The 20,476-nt window shown below is 53.7% G+C and overlaps 1 protein-coding gene across 3 annotated transcripts in view; it reads left to right on the top strand.

Moving 5' to 3' along the window:
- The first annotated feature begins 4,937 nt into the window (after positions 1-4,937).
- Positions 4,938-20,476, top strand: part of PHC2 (polyhomeotic homolog 2) — a 141,679-nt gene continuing 126,140 nt past the window's right edge. The window contains exon 1 of one of the 3 annotated variants that reach the window (XM_038376925.2): positions 4,938-5,333. The gene's annotated coding sequence lies outside the window, so the exon portion shown is untranslated. The remainder of the gene's footprint in view (positions 5,334-20,476) is intronic. The other 2 variants (XM_038376923.2, XM_043500098.1) reach the window with 2 other exon arrangements.

Genomic DNA, 20,476 nt, shown 5'->3' with positions numbered 1-20,476 from the left:
ACTTTGGATTAGGCCCCTCCAACTGTGGCTGGCCTCAGAGTTCTCCCAGGCCCAGGACAGGTGGGACAAAGTCCTCACGGTACCGGCGCCGGTGATCACCTCGCTTAAATGGTGGTCTTGCCCAGTCAATATGCTCCAGGGGATTCCCTTCCGGGACCCGACCCCATCGCTAGACCTAGTGTCCGATGCGTCAGACTTAGGCTGGGGGTCCCACATAGGGAACTCACAGACCCAAGGGATGTGGTCAGCCTCGGAGGTGTCCCTTCACATAAAAGTCAGGGAGCTCAGGGCAATACACTTAGCCTGTGTGGCATTCAGCTCACAACTGCGCGGCAAGGTGGTCAGAGTACTCACGAGCAACACAGCCACGAAGTTTTACATCAACAGGCAAGGCGGGGCGAAGTCTTCAGCCCTCTGCCAGGAAGCCCTCAGGCTCTGGGAGTTTTGTATAGCCCACGACATCTCCCTGAAGGCTTTCCACCTGCCAGGCATCAACAACACACAGGCCGACTGCTTGAGCAGGGTTTTCTCCTCCCAACATGAGTGGTTGCTCCACTCACCAGCTCTTCCAAGCATGGGGCACTCCCCAAATAGACCTGTTTGCAACCCGACAGAACTAGCGTTGCCACCAGTTCTGTTCCAGAGCGGGGGTGAGGAGGAATGCAATCTCAGATGCCTTTCTCCTGTCATGGTTGGGTCAGTTCCTCTACACCTTTCCGCCGTTCCCCCTCATCGGCAAGGTCCTGGAGAAAGTGAAAATGGACAAGGCATGCGTCCTCCTGATCGCCCCAGCTTGGTCCTGGCAGCATTGGTACGGGACCCTCCTGAGCTTGCTAGTGGCCCCTCCGTGGCCGTTACCACTCCTCCCAGACCTACTCTCCCAGGACCAGGGCCTCCTCCTTCACTCCAACCTGGCCACCCTCCATTTGCCAGCGTGGCTGCTTAATGGCTAGATGCAGAGGAGAGAAGGTGTTTGCAAGGGATCAGGCGTGTCCTCCTAGAAAGTAGGAAGCCAGCCACATGCCAAGCCTACCTGGCAAAGTGGTCCAGGTTCTCCAGGTGGGTGGGGGAGCGGGGTACTTCCCCAGGGTCTGCCCCACTCCAACTTATCCTTGAGTACCTCCTTCACCTTAGAATTCAGGGTCTGGCACCTTCCTCCGTCAGGATGCACCTGGCAGCTATATCAGCGTTCCATCCACCAGTCCAGGGCTGCTCAGTTTTCCCCCATGCCATGACTGGGCATTTCCTCAAGGGGCTAGATCAGTCCTTTCCATATGCTAGAACCCGCGTTCCTCAGTGGGATCTAAACTTGGTGTTATCCCACCTCATGGGGGCCCCGTTCGAGCCCCTGGCCACATGTTCCTGGTCTCACCTTTCATGGAAAGTAGCCTTCCTCGTGGCTATCATGTCAGCCCAGCAGGTTTCAGAGCTCAGGACCCTGACCTGCGACCCTCCCTACATGGTCTTTCATAAGGACAAGGTTCAGCTTCACCCACACCCTGCATTCCTCCCTAAGGTGGTCTCCGCCTTCCACATGAGCCAGGTCATCTTCCTGCCTGTCCTCTGCCCCAAACCTCATGCCTTTAATGAGGAATGCCACCTCCATATGCTCAACGTGCACAGGACACTGGCTTTTTATCTGGATCGGACTAAGCCATTCCGCAGGTCTTCGCAACTATTTGTTACTTCAGCCAAGCGCATGAAGGGTCAACCGATCTCCACCCAGAGGCTTTCCTGGTGAATCACATTGTGCATCCGCACATGCTATGACCTAGCAGGGGTTCCCTCACCACCTATCGTGAGGGCGCACTCGACAAGGGCTCAGGCCTTGTCGGCTAACTTTGTGGCCCATGTCCCTGTCCAGGACATCTGTAGGGCTGCTACCTGGTCCTCAGTTCACACGTTCACCTCGCACTATGCAATTGTCTCCCACGACAGGGATGAGGCTGGTTTTGGTAGAGCTGTGCTTCAGCCAGGGAATCTGTGAACTCCTACCCACCTCCATCAGATATAGCTTGCAATCACCTACAGTGGAATGCACGTGGGCAAGCACTTGAAGAAGAAAGGACAGATACCTGTTCTGTAATTGGCATTCTTCGAGATGTGTTGCTCATGTCTATTCCACATCCCGCCCTCCTTCCCCTCTGTCGGAGTTGTCTGGCAAGAAGGAACCAAGGGTGGGAGGAGCGCACGGCTCCCCTTATAGCGCACTATAGAGGTGCCACTCCAGGGGTCACAGCAGTGCTCCCCCCACGCGTACTGCTAAGGGAAAAACTTCTGGCACCGGTGCATGTGGCGAGCACACATACCTACTGTGGAATAGACATGAGCAACACATCTCGAAGAACACCAGTTACAGAACAGGTAACTGTCCTTTTTGATGCCAGACTTTCTGGCTGGCCCTAAGGCAGCAGATGCTTCCTTGGGCCACTCCAGATTAATAGGCTTACCTACCCCAGAGCAATTAGACACAATTAACAAAATGGCTCCATCCTAATGTGGTTCTCCTTCCCCATCCCCAGGCAGGCTCAGCTCCCTGAATGCTGTGGGTGAACACCCCACCCCTCCAAAAGCAAGGCAACAGAGTAGAAACTGCCTTGCTTCCACTGAGCCACATTTGTTGCACAAGTAGCCATATGCGTTTCCTTCATTCCCCGGGCTTGGAGAGCACGTAGGTGGATTCCCCTGGATAGAAAGGCATGGCCAAGACCAGCTCATCTTCCTAATAAGGAGTCAATGAATGTATGTTCTGGAGAAGTAACCCAGTGCATCAGGGCTGTGTCTTGTCTCCTTCATTCTCCTGCAGCGATGGAGATGACAGGAACGGGCTCCTCTGTGCCTGGGAATTATTTCTGATCCTGATAGAGGGAAATGTCACTTTGGGAGCTAATGAGCTAGCCTGCCCTGCGGAGGATCTAGCAGAGACACTTGGCTGCAGGTCCTGCTCTAACACAGCCCATTCCTCACAGACACATTGTGAGGCCCTGCGTGTTTAACAGGAGCAACAAAATAAACAGAATAGAGCAACATGTCCCCCTGCTGGGCTGCAGTCTCCTTGCCCTGACCCCAAGAGCCTAGGGCCAGCCTGGGGCACACGGGGGTGCAGATGACTTCTTGGGTCTCGTGTTTATTTGCCATACGCAAGATGGCTTGCATCTCCCCGTTGAGCAGAGGAAAGGGAGAAGGCAGGCGTCTCACTGCCCTACCTCCCACTCTTCCCATGCAGTCTCACAGGCACACAGTCACCAGTCCCTGAGTGTGCGATGGTATTTCCAGAGCTTCCCCCGCCAGTGTGCCCAGGACACTGGTTAAAATGTCAACCTGGACAACCTGTGGGTGGGTAGGATGAGGCAGTGCTTCAGTGGAAGCTACTTCCACCCCTTAGTGGCTCTAATGTACTCAGCAGCAGGGCCTAGGGAGGTGCTCAGTCTGATTCGCCATCACCCTGTGTCACAGAATTCACTCACTGCTAGTGGTGCCTCCTCCTGGACACCCTGGGAATTAGCTGTGCCAGGCATTTCACCCTCTTCTGGTGATGTCTTCCCCGGTCCTATCTCACCCTGTGGCCCCTCTCGCTCTAGGAACTGCAGCCTCCTCTTTGTGACTCGGCCCTCCAGCCAGGTCACCACATGCTTTCCCCTTCCAGGGGCATCAAAGTCCCGCTGGATGAAATGGCAGTCTACCCTTCACAGGTCTGACCGCGCCTCTCCTCCAGTGACTGGCAGGGGAACCCGGGCCTGCCTGCCCTCTACCCTGGGTTCCAGCCCAGGGACCCTACCTCTAGCAACAGTGGCCTGCTTCCTCCTGCCCCCCGCCCCCCGGGTTTGCCAATCCTGGCTCCCTCCTCTCAGGAGTGATTTCCTGCCTTTCCCAGTCGTTGCTCCCCTGCCTCCCCATCTGATGCCAGCTTCCTGGCTTTAGAGGCCCTGCCTGTTCCTGCCCAGCAATCAATCCCTGCTCCCTGGCTCTTCCTCCAAGTGCAGCCTCTGGAGTTAATAGTCCTGCCTGGCCACCTGCACCCCTTCCAGTCTCGTGCGGTGGACACCCCATTGCACCCTGCCACCATTTACACTCGTGCAAACGGCTTTAACCCTCTCCACCTCATAGCAGGAGCATTTCACACCCACGCTGCACTGGTGCCACTTGACACCCACGCTGCACAAGATGGAGGGTGACAGAGAACTAGAGTCCCTGTGAGGCAAAATGAGGCAGGCCAGACTGTACGATCTGGGAAGCCAGTGGGCACCACAGCATCTGGCTGTGTCCAGCAGCCTTCATAAACAATCCCTTTTACACCCATTCCACAACACACTCTGCGGTAGCCACCAAAACATGGGCCCGGTGCTACTGGCCTAACAGTGAGTGGTGGCAGAGCCCAGAGGGCCAAAAGGAGTCTCAAAGAGGGGTGATGCCAGCTCACTGCTAGTGGGGCTGGCATCTGCCCCCCACAATCCACATCTGGCCAGTGAGGGTGGTATCTGCCCAGTGGGGCTGGCATCGGCCCACACCATTAGTATGTGTCCAGCAGGGCCAGCATCTATCTCACACCACCAGCATCTGCCCAGTGGGGCCGGCATCTGCCCATCGGCATTGGCGTCTGCCCACTGCGCGCGCCGGGCTGGCCAGCGCTTGGCGGCAGGGCTCTCTCTGCCCTCCGAATCTCTTCACCCCCGTCGTGTCGGTGGGGCTCGGCACTTGAGGAGCTGGGCTGTGTGGCAGAACAGGGGCAGGGTTAGCGGGGCCGATCCCCCCAGGGCAGCTGGGGCTCTGGGTGGCACCGCGTCCCCCAGCCACAAACGCCCCCCCAGGCACTGTGCGGGAGCCACGGTAGCTCCATGGGGAAGGAGTTCTGCTCCCCCCACACCGCCCCCCTTCCTCCTGCCCCTGTTGCTATGGAGAGTGGCTGAGGCCTGCAGCTCCACTGACCTGCCAAGGCTGTTTCCCAGGAGCTGGAGGAGGCAGGGCCAGGCCAGCCCGGCTGGGGCTGCCATTGGCGGCGCCAGGCACGTGAGCCACATTGGAATGCTAATGAATTATGGCATTTTTCTCCCTGCTCGGCTGTCTGACGGGGAGAGGCAGCAGGAGAGCAGGGCACCGCCAGGCGCCCACTGGTAGGCGACGAGGTGTGAGAGCCAGGGAGCAGCTGCAGGCCCGGGCGCCCTGGCTCAGGCTGAGCTCCGCTGGCTTGAGGCCCCTGGCCTAGGGGAGCCCAGCCGGAGCCCCCCCACACACAAGCACCTTCAGCTTAACCCTTCGGAGGCCAGACTGTCATGGCTGGTGGGAGCAGCGCGCTAAGCTGCTTGGCACATGCCCTGCACACGTGCAGGCGGCAGGTACGTACCGCGGGGCCCCGGCCCAGGCAGCGGGCTTCGCACCTCCTGCTGGCCTTCAAGAACAGCAGGCTGGGTGCGTGGCTCCAGAGCACGTGACCCAGAGCTGTCTGGGCCCCGGGCGTGGAAGGGAGCACTGTTCAGTGGGTAGAGAAGGCGGCTGGGAGTCAGGACTCGTGGTTCTCGTCGCTGAGTCCCTGCCCTGCTCTGTGCCTCAGTTTCTCTGCTTGGGGTGATCATTCTGGCCCAGCTTTGTAAGGCACCTTGAGATGCTTAAATGAAATGCACCAGATAAGTGTAAAGGATGCCTATTACTAGCTACTGTAAGCAGCCACCAAATGGACCTGTGAGGTGTCAGTCACCTAATTAAGACAGGCCTGTAATTAAAGGCTGAACATAATTATAGTAGGAATGTTTGTGGCACCTTAAAGCAGTGACCTAGGACAGGGGCATGCCTCCTGGAGGGGCGTTTGCTCACACTCATTCCTCTGGACGAGTGTGCTGGCTGATCCCCCATGCCTGTCCCTGTCTGCAAAGGGTTAATATTTAATCCTTCTCTTGGTGCCCTTTCTCTGCTGCCCTCCCTTCCCCATATGGCATGCTGATTAGCTCACATCTGCAAGGACCATGCCATGGGGACAACCCCGGCTCCATGGCAGTTGCCGGTGAGGGAAAGGGAGCCAGTGCAGCTGGCTGTGACTGCTGATGGCTCTGCTGAGTGCCCTGTAGAACATTTCACTTTGATCCCCTACTGCCACTGATGCAGGCTCAGAGCCGATGGTAGAGGGAATTTTTGTGGCTCTGGGGTTGATAGTTGTTTGTTGCGTCTCCATGTGCTCTTGGTGGATTAGGGTGACCAGATGTCCCGATTTTATAGGGGCTTTTTCTTATATAGACCCCTATTACCCCTCCACCCCCGTCCCGATTTTTCACACTTGCCCTCTAGTCACCCTACCCTGGATTCTGTCATGCACTTGCCTTGGCCCAGCGGCTGCCCGGGTACTCGGCTTGTGAAACCCTGATGTGCATCCCCATGGCTTGAGGAGCACAGATCTGCCTTGCTGTACACAGGGGACAGGTCTGCCTGCGGTGCCCCTTGTGTACTAAGAGCAGGCATGGAGCTGTGGTTCCTGGGCATTCCCAGCAAAGTGCTGATAGATTACACAGCTCATTCCTTGAATGATCCTTCTCCACATGGCTCTTCGCTCCCTGGTCTGTCTGCCACTAGCCCTTTGAGACTGCTTGATGGGTTTGCTTTATGGCAGCCTGTCCAGGCTGGATTGTTTGAGACATTTTTATGGCACAGACCCAGGAGCAATCAGCCGGTGTGTTCATAGCTGACCTTAGACATCTCAAGGGTTCTGCCCGTCCCCCTACCCTAGGACACTGTGGATTTGTTACAGCTGTTTGCTGGATGAGCTTCTCTGTGACTCGCGGGTGACGGATTCCTTCCTTGGCCTGTAGCATTCTCCACCTGCCTTTCCTGATGATTGTATCAGCAGGATGCTCCAGGCCAGCTCTAGGGCATAGCCAGGGTTAGGGCCCTTCCTTCTATGAGTGGATCTGCTTAGAGAAACACAAAGGAGGAAAGAGAAAAGTAAGTGGCTGGTTTCCTTACAATGCCCATTCTCTGCCACTCCTTGCTCTGGCTATCTCCATTAACACAGTCATAACTTGGGCTAAGAACGCCACTACTAAGCACAAGCCTGGGCATCCAGTGCTGTGGGATCTGTTCCCAGCCCGGTAATCCCTTCACCCCACGGGGCCCCAGCTTTGGCATCCATGAAATGAAGTTAGTGATGCTCACCCACATGGCAGCAGGGGCTGTGAGGCTGAATTAATTCACGGCTGGTCCCATAGAACACGGACTATGCTGTTGCTGTTTCATTCTGTATTGGTTTTTTGCTTCCTGGGACTGGAGGAATGCTGGCCCAGCAAAAACCAGAACACGATTCTTAGACATAATGCTGAGCAGCGACAGGGAGCAGGATGGGATGTGCCTGCAGCTTGCTAGATGGCTGGCAGTAACAGCTAGAGCCGCCCCGCTTTGAGGACATATTTCCTGTTGTATACGGCTTTACTTGCGTTCAAGAGAGTAGATCCCTGGGGCTCTCATAATCCCCACTTGGTTCTTCACAGCTTGGAAACCTCAGGCCAAATCCTTCTGTCCAGAACCTCACTGAAGTCCGTGGGAGCTTTGCCTGTGAAAGGATTGAGGGATCAAACTTGCACTCATTGGGGTTGATGGCAAAACTCCTATGGACTTTGACATCAACAGAATCTGTTCTGGAGCACAGGCTGGAGGATCAGGCCCTCGGGGTGTGAGGAGGCATAGGCGTTGAATGAACTTGTGTTATGCTAGCACCCGGAGACCGATGTTGACTGAAGGTTCCAAGATCTGGCTTGGATAAGCAAGCTCTTTGGATCCTCTTTGGGATGAACAGAGGCCAAGCCTAGAGTCTTTCTCCTGGTTTTTCCATTGAGACCCGAAAGCTGATTTCAAGGAGGTGATTTGCAAAATCCTTTCTGGTTAAAGCTCCGAGCACCAGACAGATAGCCTGGGATGTGATTGCAGGCAGGACCCCAGTTTGCGAGCTAGGGCAGGCCATTCCCAGCTGAGAGCTCATGTCCCCACTGGCCAGGCAGTGCCCAAGTTGGTTGACATGCAGGCTCTGTGTAAGGCATGTCCACTCCAGAGTCTCACCTGATTGGTTGGTAGGTTAAGAAGCTAGACTGTGTGTGTCAGCTTTTTACAATAAAGCATCCTGAGTGGAGGATAAGCTGACCGGGCTGGTGAGCACTTATGGTGTGAGCTACAGGGACACCGTATGTCCGTCTGTCTGCAAGGTGGAAGCCGGTTTCTCCGTGGCGTCAGTGAGAGTGGTGAATGGGAGGGATGAGTGGCATGGCAAGCAAGTGAAGATTCCCTTAGCTGGCTGTTCTCACCCTTCTAGGGCTTTGTGGGGCTAAGTGTTTCACTTACACAACCTCACCTGGTTGCTAGTGACTCTTGGGATACATCCGCACTACAGCAGCGCAGCTTCGGCACTGCAGCTGTGCCACTGTAGTACTATAGTGTAGATGCTTTCTCCATCGACGGAAGGGGGGTTTCACCAATGTAGTTAATTCATGTCCCTGAGAGGCGGTCACTAAGTTGACGGAAGACTTTTTCCATTGGTCTAAATGCATCTACACCGGCAGTTAAGTCAAAGCTTGACATTTGTCATAGCCCAGAGTGATGTAGGTAAGTCAGTGTAATTTGTAGGTGTAGACTTGGCCTTATTGCACAGGGAGGAAGGATGGCCCAGTGGTTCAGGCAGCAGCATGGGACTTAGAAGAACCAAATTCAAGTCCTTGCTCCTCTGTGGACTCCTTGTGTGAGTGGGGGCAAGTCATCCAAGCCCTGCTGATTTCAGTGAGAGCTGGGTGCCTCCCTAGGATCTGGGCCATAGCTTCTGGGTGCCTCCATTCAGCAGCTGTAAAGTGAAGATAATGGCTCTGTGGAGCTGGGCTAGGGAAGGTGCTCAGATAGTCCAGTGGTATGTGCCTTGTAAGTAACCTGGAGAGGGATTGTATACCTAATGCTTTTCATTCGTAGATCTCCAAGTTCATCAATATCATTAGCTCCATTTTACAGATAGATAAACTGAGAGAGAGAGAGAGAGAGGGAAGGAACATGCCCATGGCTGTACAACCCCTCAGTGGTAGAACTGGTCTCTCAGCTAATGCCCTAGCTCTAGACCACACTGAGGGGATGATCTTCAGCAGCTAATGGCAACCCAGGAAGGGTTTCTCAGGTTTCTTTCCTAGAAGGTAAATAGTGCTAACAAAAGGCTTATGGTTTGAGTATTAAAATGTAGGGCAGGAAAAGACCCAGAGGAAAGGAGGAAGGGGCTGCTAGGCCTGGTTGTGTTGGGGGCCCCTGGCAAAGGAAGGAAGCAGCACCAAAAGGTTGCCTCAAAATTCTTTTTTTCATGGTACGTTTGAGTAGCATTCAAAAGGTGGACTGGGGACCCGAGCCTGTGAGGTGTTCTGAACCCTAAGCTCCCATTGACTTTGGAGATGAAAGGACATTCAGCACCGTGCAAGTGCTGGGCCCATGCAGCAAATACTGGAATGGGCCATGTGTGGCTGATCAAACTATCTAGCTTTTTTTTATATATCTGAGTGTAAGTCTATGGCTTGGAATTTCACAATCAGGATATACCTGGAAAGAGTGAGAAGGCATGTGACCATCCATGTGTCTGATCTTTGCCATTGTTCCTTTAGGGCCCTGACATTTTCTGAAGCACTAATGAGATTTTACCTGTGATCTGAGTCTTTTTCTGTTGCTTCTAAAGTTTCTTCTCTGAGAACTGGCAATGAAAGGGAGAGAACTTTATTGAGAAGGCTTTGATAAAATGCAAGAGCAAAATTCAATAGCTGGAGTCTTGGAAAGCTGGTGTTTGTGCCTACTGATGAATACAAACCTGCAGCACTCAACTAGTGATACCTAGCTCTTATCTAGCAGTTTTCAGCCCTAGATCTCAAAGCACCTTAGATTGCAGGTCAGTATCATTATCTCCACTTTACAGGTCAGAGATGTGACTGACCCAAGATCATCCAGCAGCCAAGCGGCAGAGCCAGGAATATAAACCAGGCCTCCTGAATCCCAGCCCAGGGCCCACTGGTTTCCCCCAGGTCTCCAGTGTGGAAATTAGGGCTGGGAACCTCTCTTCTTCCAGAAAAAAGATTCTGAAGCTCAGAAAAAAAAACACTGATTGACATGAGTGAGTGTTCCTGCTCCGTGACTGAATGAATTGGTTCAAACTCATGTGGAAAAGTTCTATAGTATGTTTAAAGCAATAGGTCTATAGAAAGCTAATGCGATTGATATAAATTGTTCTAGGAAACCTACAGAATTTAATAGAAAATGAGATCCTGCCTATAGTAATTCTATAGAATTCTAGAGCAGGAATAGAATTCTCTAGCATGGTCCAAAAAGGCTATAGAAAAAGTAATCATTGTCCGTTAAAAATCTGTGGGCCAGATCAACTGAAGATCAGCTTTTTCTATAATTTTTTGAGCCATGCTTGAGAATTCTATCCCTGCTCTAGAATTCTACATTATGACTTAAATTCCTATAGATGGGACTTATTACCTAGCCCTATAGATGCTCCATCTGGACTGCAATGACTCTGTGCAGTTAACTAGTAAATTGGAGGGGTTGTGATTCACCTCTAAATTACTTGGAGCCTGGATAAAAAGAGAAAAGCCTAATTAACCCACCTAGTTCCTAGAAGACTTGGATCCATTATTCTTTTACCTGCATGGACTCACCCAGCCACTCAATAGAGACTAGGCAGCTCTTGTAATTAATAGAGCCAATCCTCAACTGCAGTGACTGATTCTTAGACATTTACTGAATGGCTAGAGAGCAACACTCCCTTCATTTGAATTGCACTCTCTGTGTAATGTGCAGTGCTCTTCTATGGCCGAAAGCCATGCTACGTTTGGGGTGTGATGTCACTGGGCCTGAGGACTTGTCTACACTGGCACTTACAGCGCTGCAACTTTCTCGCTCAGGGGTGTGAAAAAGCACGCCCCTGAGCGCTGCAAGTATCAGCGCTGTAAAGTGCCAGTGTAGACAGTGCACCAGTGCTGGGAGCCGCGCCCTTTGTGGAGGTGGGTTTTTTACACTACACAAGCTGCAGCAGCGCTTTAACATTGCCAGTGTAGACTAGACCTCATAAACCAGGTATTGTCAGGCCTGATCAAAATCTCTAAGGGACACCTAAATGTTGTAGGAGCTGGTGTTAGGGATTCATTGCTGAGTACTTGTACTTCTGAGTCAGAAATGTCCCAAGGGATATTGGGAGAGCAGAGATATAAAATCATGGCCTGCCCACTTGTGTCTTTGTATGGGCCACCACCTTCCGCTCCCACTAGGGATCCAAGGGGCCTGAACCCAGAAGACTCCACACAGACATATAGGTTGGGGTCAGGAGCGGGAGCCTGTCCACCACCCCACCTATCTGGCTGATTTTGTATATGGCCTTGGGACCCAGCAATGGAGCTAGACACCGGGACTTTTCCGCAACATCCCCCTGGTTCAAATCACCAGCCTGCTCAAAGGCAGTGTAGTGAGCATCCACATCCCGCCCCCCCCACCTTAACCAGGGGCAGCAATTTAGTATCGAGGTTCTCTGCAGAACTAGCACCCTGGGGTCTATCCCCACTCACTCCTGGGAGGTCCCCTAGACCTCTCCACTCCACCACCGCCAGTTCATGCTGCTGCTACGTCTCCTGCAGCTCTTTCTTGGGTTCTCGCTGTCTCTCACAGTCCTCTCGCTCTCTTGGACTCAGCTCCAATCCCATCCCTCTCTGATCCCCAGTGGGGAACCCGATCATGAAGACCTCCGTCTGGTGGGGGAAAGAAGTCTTGGGGTTGCCTGGCTACCGCTCCAGTTGCTCCCAGATCCTCTTGTAGCCCCATTTGGGTCAGGAATATGCTCCTTAGATTGCACTATTAACTGTGCTTTGGTGAACTTTCCAATGCATAACCCTCTCTTTTTGCACAGGGTTATAATGTCCTTCTTAAGGAGACGGTGACAGGCCGTCACTCTGCTGTTCCCAAGTTGCTGTGGACTCACAGGCCAGTGTGCTCTCAGCTCCCCACAGTTTCCAGGGAGAGCCCCTAGTGTGTCAGCCTTCTTGAGGTCACCACTTCTTTGCCAGGGTCAAGCTGCAGACTCCTCCGCCCCGGGACCACTCGCTGCAATCCCCATGGGGACCCTCTTACTGCAAAAGTCCTTCTTGCTGGTCACTCCAAGGGGTTAACCGCCCTCTGAAACCGTCCCTCTCTGAGCCTTCAGAACGCCTGGTCCTCATTATCCCCCCTTCATTTTACTGTTCCCCAGTCACTTACTGCAGGAAACGCCATCCATGGGGTGCAGTACATCCCACCGCTGCCACCAGTTGTCACGGAGTCACCGCGCGATGCTCTCGAACTGCTCCCTGCGAAGCCAGTCAGGACTCTGGGGGAGCCTCCTCTCTGTGAGCAGACTGTCTCCAGGGCAAAAAGCTCACACAGCTTCCACCTTCCTGTGTCTGACCTTGGAGCATTCAGCATCCCCTTCCACACCGTGCGCTCCCCACAGCAAGTCCGCACAGGCGGGGCTCCTGGGGAAGCCAGAGGGTCCTTCACCCCAATTCCACAGTCAGACGTGACTCTCAGCCAGCAAGTAAAACAGAAGGTTTATTAGATGACAGGAACATGGTCTAAAACAGAGCTTGTAGGTACAGAGAACAGGACCCCTCAGCTGGGTCAGTGAGCCAGACAACCATGTCTGCACTTCACTCCACTTCCCCAGCCAGCCCAAAACTGACTCACTCTCCAGCCCCTCCTCCTCTGGGGTTTGTTCCTTTCCCGGGCCAGAAGGTCACCTGATTCCTTTGTTCTCCAACCCCTTTAGCTATCACCTTGCAGGGGGGAAGAGCCCAGGTCATCAGTTGCCAGGAGACAGAGTGTCAGCCATTTATGTACATTGGCCCTTTGTTCTGCAACAATTACACCACCTTATCCCACCACCTAGAGACTTAAAAATGCATAGGGGAAACTGAGGCACCCCTACAATATTCAGAGGAAACATTAAGAACAGTCTCACTTCGTGACACACTGACAGACTCCCAGTTGTCGCCGGGTGGGATTGAACCTGGGACCTTTGTGCATGAGCTAAAAGCCAACGGCTTGTTAACTAAGGCTGCAGAGCAAACTCATAAGCGTGCTCTCTTTCTAAGTGGTCTCGGTGCCACTAGATGGGTCAGAACACCACACCCAGAAGGTGTTTGGGTTACATTTGCCCATCCCTTGGTACCTCTTGTAAGACTCTGTGGTATCTTAGACAGGTACATTTTACCGAGAACTTAGGTTCTGCCTTCCACGTCAATTGGATACAGTATTCTTCACTTCCTGTCCTCGGCTTGGATCGTGTTACTGCGTGCCACTAAATGGCTGGTACTTGCCACTTCAGCAGTGGCTGCACTTCAGCAATGAGTGTATGTACTGGGCCAGGTTCTCCATTGCCCTGCACAGATGCAGCTTGTATTGTCATTATGCCAGTGCAATGGGTGGGAAGCTCTAGAAGACCAGACAGTCAGATTTTGCACTGGGATAAATGACTTGCCAAGATGCAGATTCACGGGTAATCAAATGCTCTGGGACCCTTCCAGGTGAAAGATGCTGTAGAAATGTCAGCTCTCGTGACTGGTTATTCAGAGATTCCAAGGCCAAAAGGAACCACTGTGATCATCTAATCTGACCTCCAGTATAACCAAGGCTAGAGAGCTCCCCACAATAATCGCTAGAGCAAAGCTTTGAGAAAATGTCCAACCGGGAGTTAAAAATTGTCAGTGATGGAGAATCTAGCACGACTCTGGTAAGTTGGTCCAGTAACCACTGGATGAGAACCATTTACCCTCCCTGTAAAAAATGTGCACCTTGTTGCCAGTCTGAATTTGTCTAGCTTCAACTTCCAACCGTTGGCTTGTGTTGAACCTTCCTCTGCTAGACGGAAGAGCCTGCTATTAAATATCTGTTCCCTGTGTAGACTGAGATCAAGTTACCCCTTCACCTGCTGTTTAATAAGTGAAACAGCTGGAGCCCCTAGACTCTGCTAATGGTGCAGGGTCAGCCCTCCGAGGCAGAGTCAGCTCTTTGTCTCTCCAGTCTGCAACTTCGGGGCCTTGTTAGATGATCAGGTTGCAGCAGAGACCAGGGTAGTGCTTTCTAGCTGGATCCTGCAACAAGACTGAGGCCTTTTCTCCAGAGTCAGACCTTACTACCATTATCTGTGGCACTTGAGACTAGACAGCTGATGGCTTGACATGGGGCTGCCACCAAAATTCAGTCAGAGTAGAAGGTATCTGGCCATCCCAGGACCTCAGTGCACTGTGACCTGTATTGGCTGCCTGCGGGACTCTGGGTGGCTTAGGGTCTCAGGTCAAGAGTAACCTGGTGCCCCACTGGCATTCTGTAATCAGTGGAGGGGTTCCCTTGGGAGGGGGAGGAGGCTGCTGGCACAGCACCCTCTACGTGAGAGCCTCTTCCTCTGAACCCTGGGTGCCAACCTGCTGGAATCTTTGGCTTCTCTTTCCCTGCTGAGAGCCGGGGGAGGCTGCAGTGTGAGGAAGGGGGCGTCCTTTTTGGCACAGCTGATTGGTGTGATTTTGCCATAGGGGTGTGGCTGAATCTGGGTGGGTCTCTGCAGTTGCAAAGAGTGGCTGTGAAAGTGCTCAGAGCTGATGTTCTAGCTCTGAGAGCTGTTGGGCAGGGCCTTTTTTTTTTTTAACAAATCCAAAGGCTGGAGAAAGGCTGGCCCAGTGGCTGGCGCACTAGCCTGAGCTGCTAGGAAGAGGTGAGCTCTAACCCAGACTCCCTGTGTGCCCTTGGGCGACTCATTACAGCTCCATGCCTCAGTTTCCCATCTGTGCAATGGGGCTAATAGGCCTCGCTCGCAGGGGTGTTGGAGGATAAATGCATTAAGGATTGTGAGATGCTGCGACACAGCAGTGATGGTGGCCACGGGAGTACCTAAGAGAAAGGAAATGCAGGATTTCAGCATAGGTCCTGAGACCTGGGCAGTCAGAGCCCTCAGTACCCCAGGGCAGCTAAGAAATCACTGGAGGCAAGATTTCTAAAAATGGCCTAAAGTCAAGTTCCTATATCCTTAATCAGGCACCTAAGTAAGTGGCCCCATTTTCCACAGTGCTGAGCACCCAGCGACTTCAATGAGGTTACTCCAGATCCCCCAGTGCATGGAGCTCAGACTCTGGCTTGCTCGAGAGGAACAGCTCCCTGCTTGAGATGTCCTTTGGGAACTGGGTGAGGAGGACACTGGGCATTGCAAAGGGAGTCTGCAGAGAGGACAGGATCTGGAGTCCATCAAATGAGCTTAGTTGAAGCCTGTATCTCTGTTTACTTCACCGCGAGCCACCTGTGCTGAGGGACGGGAGCTTTGTAGTAGGGACTTTCTTCCTGTTTGAGGAGAGCGGGAGGATTGCTTTCACTGATGAGAAGCAAATATATGCAAGATCTTGGCACGTCAGGGAGATGCTAATACATACAGTCAATTCCTGCTTCTTCCTTTGTGTGGCTGGGGCTAAGAAACCAAAGCCCTGTGCTGCATGTACCACAAGCCCATCCGTCTTCTCCTGCCTGTCTCATGGCTCTCCGTCCTCTCTCTGCCCCTAAAACAGATCTGTCGGGGGAACGACCCCCATCCAACTCGCATTGGGGAATGGGAAAATGCAAAATATCCCTCCAGAAACCTCACCCCCTTTGCCAAAATCCAGCCCCTCCCCCATCTCCTAGCTTGTTGCCCCTCCCCCTCATGAGCATGGCCTATTGGAAAAGAAAAAACGTGATGGAAAGAGAGTGAGTGCCCAGGGCACATCCAGTGGCCCCTGGGCATGGCCTGGGGGAGCCTGCCATGCTCTCCATAGTGCCCAGGAACCCCAAAGTCCTCTCCTGGGCTCTCCGTGGTACAGCTGGCCAGCAGCAGTCTCCAGGGTGCTGTCCATGGTACACAGGTCTGGTCAGTGGTGGCCTGCAGTGCTGTCCGTGGTACATGTTACAGGCTGTGCCGTGGGCCTTAGTTACATGTCAGGCCACGACTCCTGACTGTGAATGCAGCCCTTTCCATGGCACCATCCATGGGACATCAGTACAGCCTCTAGTGCTCTCCAGAGTGTGCCGTGCCCTGCAGCACTGTCTGTGGTGCTGTCACGGCACAGACACAAGCCACAGGGCTTTTTGTGGTATATAAATGAAGCCCATAGGGGTCTCCTATGGCGAGATCCAGACTGTGGGGTGCTGCTGTGTTCTGCATGCTGCTCTCCAAGGGTGAGGGTACAGCCCATGGTGCTCTCAGGGGATATAAGTGTGTTCTCCGTGGTACATGGTGCAGTGCCGGTCTTTCTGGTGTCTCTCCTGGCCTCACCTACCATCACTTCTGGAAATAAGGGGCTCTCAGTGTTTCCACTGGAAGTGTTTTCCACTGAATGCATCCGATGAAGTGAGCTGTAGCTCATGAAAGCTTATGCTCAAATAAATTGGTTAGTCTCTAAGGTGCCACAAGTCCTCCTTTTCTTTTTGCGAATACAGACTAACACGGCTGCTACTCTGGACACTGGAAGGCACTGACTTTGGGAGACATTAATGCCTGGGGGGCTTCTCATTTTTTCTCCGTAAGTGTCTGACAGGGGAGAATATCTGCAGTGGTGCAGCCATGTCGGCCCAGGACATTAGTGAGACAAGGTGGAGGAGGTCATATCTTTTATTGTACCTGCTTCTGTTAGTGAGAGAGACAAGCTGGGGAACTGCACAGAGCTCTGCTCTGGGGTGGGGTGAGATTGTATGGGGCTCCAAGGCCTAAATTCTTAGCAACCTAGAATTTGCGTCACTAGGCACAACAGTGCAGAACTGTCACTGGCCCAGGTCCATGGGTAGAGCTTTTCCATGCATCAGGAACAGGCAGTCTGGGGCTTCCTACCCAGAGTGTGCTGAGGCTCCAGGTCCCGTTGTTCATGCCGGGAATAGGAGCACGTGAATATGCTTAATCTTGGAATGGCACATTCTGAGCTGTGTATCAGTAAAATAGTTCCAAGGGCTGCTGCGCCTTTGACCCTTCTAGGTGTGAGCACCCCCAGAGGTACCAGACAGCAGAGATTTCCTCATGGGGACTAGTGCGCCCCAGACACTTTGATCTCCCTGTACTTGTCTCTCCTTTCCTTTTATCATTCCGTCCCCACCTTCTGTCTAGCTTCCCCAGGGGGGCCAGCTCTGCAAGCCTTTCCCAAAGTTGTAACAGGAAGGGTCTCCCGTCTCCATGCTAGGACAGGTAGGAAGGTGCTTGACTAGATTTTGCCCTCGGTTCTTCTTACCCTGGGCCTAGATCCCCAAAGGTAACTAAGCACCTAACTCTCACTGGCATCAGTGGGAGTTAGGAGCTAAATACCTTTGGGGATCTGGGCCCTGCTGCCTTAGGCAGACCCATCAAATGAATTGCACATGCTGCAAGGTGCGGGCAGAGGCCTGCACTGGGAGCTAGGATCTGAGCCTGGCCCCCCTCACTGACACTGCTGTGGGTTCGGTGTAACCTCACCAGTGCTGCCCATGCTGGTGTCAGCCTGGTGCAAAGAGGCGCTCGGGCAGGTTGCAGATGTGGCTGTTTGCTCAGCGCTGTCTTCCCCATTCAGGGAGGATGGAGTGGATCTTACATTTGATGGGAGGGTGCCTAAGGACTTTCTGAACCATGCTGCTTGTACCAAGCTCTGTGCAGCCTGCGAATCAGCCAGAAGAACTAGGCAGCCCCTCTGGGGCTGGGGGGACTGGGGAACTGCAACACAGTACAGCACTTCAGGGAATGAAGCGAGGAAAAACCTTGACCCCGGTTGCAATGGCAGGGAGAGAGTTATGTCAGAAGCGGGTTGTAAAGGGGCCACCAAATGAAATTAATGGGTAGCAGGTTTAAAACAAATAAAAGGAAGTTCTTCTTCACTCAATGCACAGTCAACCTGTGGAACTCCTTGCCTGAGGAGGTTGTGAAGGCTAGGACTATAACAGGGTTTAAAAGAGAACTGGATAAATTCATGGAGGTTAAGTCCATTAATGGCTATTAGCCAGGATGGGTAAGGAATGGTGTCCCTAGCCTCTCTTTGTCAGAGGGTGGAGATGGATGGCAGGAGAGAGATCACTAGATCATTACCTGTTAAGTTCACTCCTTCTGGGGCACCTGGTGTTGGCCACTGTTGGCAGACAGGACACTGGGCTGGATGGACCTTTGGTCTGGCCCAATTATGGCCATTCTTAAGTTCTTCTTATGTTAGGTTGAATTCTGTCAGGGCATTGGGGTGGCATCTCGCCTCTTGCAAACAGTGCCCAGGAATCTTTGCCATCACTGTGTGTGTATTTAATAACATCTGCCACACACCCAACCCATCTCTGCCATCCGTGGAGTGCAGTCCAAGCACCCTGCATATAATGCTGCCTCTTGTAGGAGTTGTTGCTCTGTTCTTAGCAGTGCTCCCATAGTCTGCTTCATGCCCGCAGCTCCTGCACTAGACTCTTCTCCAGCAGCCCTGGCACTGCAGTTCCAGCCCCCAAGGGGGCTTGTTGTTCCATGGTGCATGACGGGGGACACCATCAGCCCCAGATTTCCATCCTGTTGAGGTCAGGTGCCAAATTAGGCGAGTGTTTTGGTGGTCCTGGTGCAAGTGGGATGGCATCTTAATGGCAGGGAGGGCATCACATGGTGATAGGACCTCTGCATGTGTCACTGCAGCACACACGAGGCAGCTCAGCCCCCCAGTACTGGTATTTTAAAGGAGGGGGCAGCGGAGGGAAGTGACTGCTCCAGCGTCACACAGGGAGTCAGTGTCAGATATAGACTCCCCTGACATTCATTCCCCTGCTCTAATCACTAGGCCACCTTGCCACCCTTTCATAATTCAGGATCTCATTAGCATGAGGAAGAGAGATTTGGCCATTCTGGTATCTGCTTCCTAGCCCAACAGCCCCTCCTGCAGCAAAACCCGTGGCGTGACCTCAGGCCTGCTGCCCGCGCTCTGGTTACCAAGTGGGGCCTGTTCCCAGTAGGGCAGCGCTGCTGTCACTGCGCTGCCCTTAGCATCACGGGGGCGGTGCAGCTGTTACTCTTGTCAGGGGATTTTCTGTTACTCAGACTGCAGCGCAGTGACCAGGATTCCCCCCTCCACCACCACGGAGCCTGTGCAGCAGAGGGAGGACCCTCACCCCACCTCAGGAGGAGACATCAGCTCTTTTAATCTACTATGAGGCCCCCATTTGCACAGCACCAGCTCCCCAAGGCTTAATCTGCCCCAATCCCTGCAGAGCCATTGTAGGCGGCAAGCAGCTCAGGCACATGAGGGAGGGAGGGAGCCTGGAAATCTCTGACATTCCTGCGTGTGTCACTTTCCACCCCCCAAGCGCCGCTGGCTGAGCCCCTCTTCACACCCAGTCTGTCTCGAGTGCTGGCCCAGTCCTGGCCTTTCCAGCCGCCCTCTCCGTCTGGCCTGTTCTCATGCCTCTCCTGGAGGCCCCGGCTCTCCCGGTGCCCCCAGATTGGTGCCAGGGATCGGCGCAATGCCCGCTCAGCGATGGAGTGATGCAGGCAGGCTGGGCCCAGCTCTTGGCTCGGCCACACCAAGATTACTGTGCTGATAGAGAGGGGAATTGCACCCACTGCACCCTGACGGGACCTGGTCGCTATTCTTAGGGCTTGTACGAGGGGGGAGAGAATCAAAGTCCCTGAGGGCCTGATTCTCACTTCTCTAGAGCCCTTCTGTGCTGCACTGATAGAGGCCTGGGAGTGCTTGTGACTCTAAGTGACTGCTACTCAGTGGCCCCTTGGCCTGCCAGAGCAGGATAAATGAGGATTCAGGCCATGGGCCTGACTTCTCATTCTGTATATCCCAAAAGCACCTGCTGACCCCTGCTGAGATTGGGCCCCCATTGAGCTGGGTGCCATCCACGCCCCTAGTGAGAGACAGTCCCTGTGCCAAAGATCCCCTCCCTCAATAGATCAGACAGACCAGCGGTGTGGAAAACGGGCAGAGAGGAGCAGGCCTGACCCACAGTCACCAGGGATCCGGTGGCGAAGACAGGACTAGAGCCAGAGGAAAGATCTTCAGCCTTGCTCTGGCCCCTGCGTTCTACACCAGCCGGCCACAGTCGGGCAAAGGGGCCGTTGCAGCCATGTCTGGCTGGGGAGGGCTCTTCCAGTGCAGGACCTGTGGCATGCAGTTGTCAGGCTGCCCTCTGTGGCCCATCCCAGGCTGTGGCGGAGGGCCGTGTGGGGTGGAACTGAGGCAGGAGGGATGCCCCAGAGTTGGGGCCATGGCACACAGCACTGTGGGGACACCCAGCAGCCCACTGGGCAGCCCCAGGGCAGCTGCTGTAACTTAGACAGGCCCCAGGGCTGTCTGAGTGACACCGGCAGTTTGGCTTGCCCCTACCGCAACCCAGGACTGGGAGGACACAGGGAAAGACACCTTACACCCCTCACCTTGGATGGCACCATCGGCCCAGGTCCCCCCAGTTGGCGTCCTCTGTCCTGCCCACTAGACCACTCTGCCAGGGACAGCCA

Source organism: Dermochelys coriacea, chromosome 18 (genome assembly GCF_009764565.3).
Source record: "Dermochelys coriacea isolate rDerCor1 chromosome 18, rDerCor1.pri.v4, whole genome shotgun sequence".
Lineage (NCBI taxonomy): Eukaryota > Metazoa > Chordata > Testudines > Dermochelyidae > Dermochelys > Dermochelys coriacea.
Note: the sequence above shows the minus strand (reverse complement) of the source record. Positions and strands in the feature narration are given on the sequence as shown.